The sequence below is a fragment of the Cololabis saira genome, unplaced genomic scaffold (genome assembly GCF_033807715.1).
Source record: "Cololabis saira isolate AMF1-May2022 unplaced genomic scaffold, fColSai1.1 scf068, whole genome shotgun sequence".
Lineage (NCBI taxonomy): Eukaryota > Metazoa > Chordata > Actinopteri > Beloniformes > Belonidae > Cololabis > Cololabis saira.
Genome location: NW_026906232.1, coordinates 140,001 through 145,000, shown reverse-complemented (window position 1 = coordinate 145,000; position 5,000 = coordinate 140,001). Strand labels below are relative to the sequence as shown.

The following is a 5,000-nucleotide window of genomic DNA, read 5'->3' as shown; positions in this document are numbered from 1 at the left end:
GGGAGACCGCCTGGGAATACCAGGTGCTGTAAGCTTTTTCAACCAGCAGAGAGCGCTCTCGCTTAATCTACCCACACATATTTCAACGTGGTAACAGCGACAGCTCACGTCCTAAAGTGTTTTGCACATGGTTAAGGCACTTTAACTCCAACAAATAAAACCAACAAATCAATGACTTATATTCTATGACTTATCTTCAACTCCATATAAGAGGTATTTCAAGCTGCAGCTTCTGCTTACGGCCATACCAGCCTGGATGCGCCTGATCTCGTCTGATCTCGGAAGCTAAGCAGGGTCGGGCCTGGTTAGTACTTGAATGGGAGACCGCCTGGGAATACCAGGTGCTGTAAGTTTTTTCAACCAGCAGAGAGCGCTCTCGCTTAATCTACCCACACATATTTCAACGTGGTAAAAGCGACAGCTCACGTCCTGAAGTGTTTTGCACATGGTTAAGGCACTTTAACTCCAACAAATAAAACCAACAAATCTATGACCTATATTCTATGACTTATCTTCAACTCCATATAAGAGGTATTTCAAGCTGCAGCTTCTGCTTACGGCCATACCAGCCTGGATGCGCCCGATCTCGTCTGATCTCGGAAGCTAAGCAGGGTCGGGCCTGGTTAGTACTTGGATGGGAGACCGCCTGGGAATACCAGGTGCTGTAAGCTTTTTCAACCAGCAGAGAACCCTCTAGCTTAATCTACCCACACATATTTCAACGTGGTAACAGCGACAGCTCACGTCCTAAAGTGTTTTGCACATGGTTAAGGCACTTTAACTCCAACAAATAAGCGCTTCTAAATTATTATCACCAACAAATCAATGACTTATATTATATGACTTATCTTCAACTCCATATAAGAAGTATTTCAAGCTGCAGCTTCAGCTTACGGCCATACCAGCCTGGATGCGCCCGATCTCGTCTGATCTCGGAAGCTAAGCAGGGTCGGGCCTGGTTAGTACTTGGATGGGAGACCGCCTGGGAATACCAGGTGCTGTAAGCTTTTTCAACCAGCAGAGAGTGCTCTCGCTTAATCTACCCACACATATTTCAACGTGGTAACAGCGACAGCTCACGTCCTAAAGTGTTTTGCACATGGTTAAGGCACTTTAACTCCAACAAATAAAACCAACAAATCAATGACTTATATTCTATGACTTATCTTCAACTCCATATAAGAGGTATTTCAAGCTGCAGCTTCTGCTTACGGCCATACCAGCCTGGATGCGCCCGATCTCATCTGATCTCGGGAGCTAAGCAGGGTCGGGCCTGGTTAGTACTTGGATGGGAGACCGCCTGGGAATACCAGGTGCTGTAAGCTTTTTCAACCAGCAGAGAACGCTCTCGCTTAATCTACCCACACATATTTCAACGTGGTAACAGCGACAGCTCACGTCCTAAAGTGTTTTGCACATAGTTAAGGCACCTTAACTCCAACAAATAAGCGCTTCTAAATTATTATCACCAACAAATCAATGACATATATTCTATTACTTATCTTCAACTCCATATAAGAAGTATTTCAAGCTGCAGCTTCTGCTTACGGCCATACCAGCCTGGATGCGCCTGATCTCGTCTGATCTCGGAAGCTAAGCAGGGTCGGGCCTGGTTAGTACTTGGATGGGAGACTGCCTGGGAGTACCAGGTGCTGTAAGCTTTTTCAACCAGCAGAGAACGCTCTCGCTTAATCTAGCCACACATATTTCAACGTGGTAACTGTGACAGCTCACGTCCTAAAGTGTTTTGCACATGGTTAAGGCACTTTAACTCCAACAAATAAAACCAACAGATCAATGACTTATATTCTATGACTTATCTTCAACTCCATATAAGAGGTATTTCAAGCTGCAGCTTCTACTTACGGCCATACCAGCCTGGATGCGCCCGGTCTCGTCTGATCTCGGAAGCTAAGCAGGGTCGGGCCTGGTTAGTACTTGGATGGGAGACCGCCTGGGAATACCAGGTGCTGTAAGCTTTTTCAACCTGCAGTAGAGCGCTCTCGCTTAATCTACCGACACATATTTCAACGTGGTAACAGCGACAGCTCACGTCCTAAAGGGTTTTGCACATGGTTAAGGCACTTTAACTCCAACAAATAAAACCAACAAATCAATGACTTATATGCTATGACTTATTTTCAACTCCATATAAGAGGTATTTCAAGCTGCAGCTTCTGCTTACAGCCATACCAGCCTGGATGCGCCCGATCTCGTCTGATCTCGGAAGCTAAGCAGGGTCGGGCCTGGTTAGTACTTGGATGGGAGACCGCCTGGGAATACCAGGTGCTGTAAGCTTTTTCAACCAGCAGAGAGCGCTCTCGCTTAATCTACCCACACATATTTCAACGTGGTAACAGCGACAGCTCACGTCCTAAAGGGTTTTTCACATGGTTAAGGCACTTTAACTCCAACAAATATGCGCTTCTAAATTATTATCACCAACAAATCAATGACTTATATTATATGACTTATCTTCAACTCCATATAAGAGGTATTTCAAGCTGCAGCTTCAGCTTACGGCCATACCAGCCTGGATGCGCCCGATCTTGTCTGATCTCGGAAGCTAAGCAGGGTCGGGCCTGGTTAGTACTTGGATGGGAGACCGCCTGGGAATACCAGGTGCTGTAAGCTTTTTCAACCAGCAGAGAACCCTCTAGCTTAATCTACCCACACATATTTCACCGTGGTAACAGCGACAGCTCACGTCCTAAAGTGTTTTGCACATGGTTAAGGCACTTTAACTCCAACAAATAAGCGCTTCTAAATTATTATCACCAACAAATCAATGACTTGTATTATATGACTTATCTTCAACTCCATATAAGAAGTATTTCAAGCTGCAGCTTCAGCTTACGGCCATACCAGCCTGGATGCGCCCGATCTCGTCTGATCTCGGAAGCTAAGCAGGGTCGGGCCTGGTTAGTACTTGGATGGGAGACCGCCTGGGAATACCAGGTGCTGTAAGCTTTTTCAACCAGCAGAGAGTGCGCTCGCTTAATCTACCCACACATATTTCAACGTGGTAACAGCGACAGCTCACGTCCTAAAGTGTTTTGCACATGGTTAAGGCACTTTAACTCCAACAAATAAAACCAACAAATCAATGACTTATATTCTATGACTTATCTTCAACTCCATATAAGAGGTATTTCAAGCTGCAGCTTCTGCTTACGGCCATACCAGCCTGGATGCGCCCGATCTCGTCTGATCTCGGGAGCTAAGCAGGGTCGGGCCTGGTTAGTACTTGGATGGGAGACCGCCTGGGAATACCAGGTGCTGTAAGCTTTTTCAACCAGCAGAGAGCGCTCTCGCTTAATCTACCCACACATATTTCAACGTGGTAACAGCGACAGCTCACGTCCTAAAGTGTTTTACACATAGTTAAGGCACCTTAACTCCAACAAATAAGCGCTTCTAAATTATTATCACCAACAAATCAATGACATATATTCTATGACTTATCTTCAACTCCATATAAGAAGTATTTCAAGCTGCAGCTTCTGCTTACGGCCATACATGCCTGGATGCGTCTGATCTCGGAAGCTAAGCAGGGTCGGGCCTGGTTAGTACTTGGATGGGAGACTGCCTGGGAGTACCAGGTGCTGTAAGCTTTTTCAACCAGCAGAGAACGCTCTCGCTTAATCTAGCCACACATATTTCAACGTGGTAACTGCGACAGCTCACGTCCTAAAGTGTTTTGCACATGGTTAAGGCACTTTAACTCCAACAAATAAAACCAACAGATCAATGACTTATATTCTATGACTTATCTTCAACTCCATATAAGAGGTATTTCAAGCTGCAGCTTCTGCTTACGGCCATACCAGCCTGGATGCGCCCGGTCTCGTCTGATCTCGGAAGCTAAGCAGGGTCGGGCCTGGTTAGTACTTGGATTGGAGACCGCCTGGGAATACCAGGTGCTGTAAGCTTTTTCAACCTGCAGAGAGCGCTCTCGCTTAATCTACCCACACATATTTCAACGTGGTAACAGCGACAGCTCACGTCCTAAAGGGTTTTGCACATGGTTAAGGCACTTTAACTCCAACAAATAAAACCAACAAATCAATGACTTATATGCTATGACTTATTTTCAACTCCATATAAGAGGTATTTCAAGCTGCAGCTTCTGCTTACAGCCATACCAGCCTGGATGCGCCCGATCTCGTCTGATCTCGGAAGCTAAGCAGGGTCGGGCCTGGTTAGTACTTGGATGGGAGACCGCCTGGGAATACCAGGTGCTGTAAGCTTTTTCAACCAGCAGAGAGCGCTCTCGCTTAATCTACCCACACATATTTCAACGTGGTAACAGCGACAGCTCACGTCCTAAAGTGTTTTGCACATGGTTAAGGCACTTTAACTCCAACAAATAAAACCAACAAATCAATGACTTATATTCTATGACTTATCTTCAACTCCATATCAGAGGTATTTCAAGCTGCAGCTTCTGCTTACGGCCATACCAGCCTGGATGCGCCCGATCTCGTCTGATCTCGGAAGCTAAGCAGGGTCGGGCCTGGTTAGTACTTGGATGGGAGACCGCCTGGGAATACCAGGTGCTGTAAGCTTTTTCAACCAGCAGAGAGCGCTCTCGCTTAATCTACCCACACATATTTCAACGTGGTAACAGCGACAGCTCACGTCCTAAAGTGTTTTGCACATGGTTAAGGCACTTTAACTCCAACAAATAAAACCAACAAATCAATGACTTATATTCTATGACTTATCTTCAACTCCATATAAGAGGTATTTCAAGCTGCAGCTTCTGCTTACGGCCATACCAGCCTGGATGCGCCCGATCTCGTCTGATCTCGGAAGCTAAGCAGGGTCGGGCCTGGTTAGTACTTGAATGGGAGACCGCCTGGGAATACCAGGTGCTGTAAGCTTTTTCAACCAGCAGAGAGCGCTCTCGCTTAATCTACCCTCACAAATTTCAACGTGGTAACAGCGACAGCTCACGTCCTAAAGTGTTTTGCACATGGTTAAGGCACTTTAACTCC

The 5,000-nt window shown here is 46.0% G+C and overlaps 15 non-coding genes and 1 pseudogene across 15 annotated transcripts in view; all 16 read left to right on the top strand.

Annotated features, from left to right (window-relative positions):
* The window catches only part of LOC133436836 (5S ribosomal RNA), a 119-nt gene extending 84 nt beyond the window's left edge, over positions 1–35 (top strand). The window contains exon 1 of the ribosomal RNA XR_009780342.1: positions 1–35. This exon is cut by the window's left edge and continues 84 nt beyond it. This is a non-coding gene — a ribosomal RNA (5S ribosomal RNA).
* Positions 36–234: 199 nt separating this feature from the next.
* On the top strand, positions 235–353 carry LOC133436877 (5S ribosomal RNA). Its single transcript, XR_009780381.1, has one exon. It is a non-coding gene; the product is annotated as a 5S ribosomal RNA (ribosomal RNA).
* Positions 354–552: 199 nt separating this feature from the next.
* On the top strand, positions 553–671 carry LOC133436979 (5S ribosomal RNA). Its single transcript, XR_009780465.1, has one exon. It is a non-coding gene; the product is annotated as a 5S ribosomal RNA (ribosomal RNA).
* A 217-nt stretch (positions 672–888) lies between these two features.
* On the top strand, positions 889–1,007 carry LOC133436978 (5S ribosomal RNA). The gene has a single exon (XR_009780464.1). It is a non-coding gene; the product is annotated as a 5S ribosomal RNA (ribosomal RNA).
* Positions 1,008–1,206: 199 nt separating this feature from the next.
* On the top strand, positions 1,207–1,325 carry LOC133436815 (5S ribosomal RNA). Its single transcript, XR_009780322.1, has one exon. It is a non-coding gene; the product is annotated as a 5S ribosomal RNA (ribosomal RNA).
* Positions 1,326–1,542: 217 nt separating this feature from the next.
* Positions 1,543–1,661, top strand: LOC133436894 (5S ribosomal RNA). The gene has a single exon (XR_009780396.1). It is a non-coding gene; the product is annotated as a 5S ribosomal RNA (ribosomal RNA).
* Positions 1,662–1,860: 199 nt separating this feature from the next.
* Positions 1,861–1,979, top strand: LOC133436873 (5S ribosomal RNA). Its single transcript, XR_009780377.1, has one exon. It is a non-coding gene; the product is annotated as a 5S ribosomal RNA (ribosomal RNA).
* Positions 1,980–2,179: 200 nt separating this feature from the next.
* Positions 2,180–2,298, top strand: LOC133436795 (5S ribosomal RNA). The gene has a single exon (XR_009780303.1). It is a non-coding gene; the product is annotated as a 5S ribosomal RNA (ribosomal RNA).
* Positions 2,299–2,515: 217 nt separating this feature from the next.
* LOC133436845 (5S ribosomal RNA) lies at positions 2,516–2,634 on the top strand. The gene has a single exon (XR_009780350.1). It is a non-coding gene; the product is annotated as a 5S ribosomal RNA (ribosomal RNA).
* A 217-nt stretch (positions 2,635–2,851) lies between these two features.
* LOC133436977 (5S ribosomal RNA) lies at positions 2,852–2,970 on the top strand. The gene has a single exon (XR_009780463.1). It is a non-coding gene; the product is annotated as a 5S ribosomal RNA (ribosomal RNA).
* A 199-nt stretch (positions 2,971–3,169) lies between these two features.
* LOC133436829 (5S ribosomal RNA) lies at positions 3,170–3,288 on the top strand. The gene has a single exon (XR_009780335.1). It is a non-coding gene; the product is annotated as a 5S ribosomal RNA (ribosomal RNA).
* A 217-nt stretch (positions 3,289–3,505) lies between these two features.
* On the top strand, positions 3,506–3,614 carry LOC133436956 (5S ribosomal RNA; annotated as a pseudogene).
* Positions 3,615–3,813: 199 nt separating this feature from the next.
* On the top strand, positions 3,814–3,932 carry LOC133436910 (5S ribosomal RNA). Its single transcript, XR_009780411.1, has one exon. It is a non-coding gene; the product is annotated as a 5S ribosomal RNA (ribosomal RNA).
* A 199-nt stretch (positions 3,933–4,131) lies between these two features.
* Positions 4,132–4,250, top strand: LOC133436794 (5S ribosomal RNA). Its single transcript, XR_009780302.1, has one exon. It is a non-coding gene; the product is annotated as a 5S ribosomal RNA (ribosomal RNA).
* Positions 4,251–4,449: 199 nt separating this feature from the next.
* On the top strand, positions 4,450–4,568 carry LOC133436975 (5S ribosomal RNA). The gene has a single exon (XR_009780462.1). It is a non-coding gene; the product is annotated as a 5S ribosomal RNA (ribosomal RNA).
* A 199-nt stretch (positions 4,569–4,767) lies between these two features.
* On the top strand, positions 4,768–4,886 carry LOC133436817 (5S ribosomal RNA). The gene has a single exon (XR_009780324.1). It is a non-coding gene; the product is annotated as a 5S ribosomal RNA (ribosomal RNA).
* The last annotated feature ends 114 nt before the right edge of the window (positions 4,887–5,000 follow it).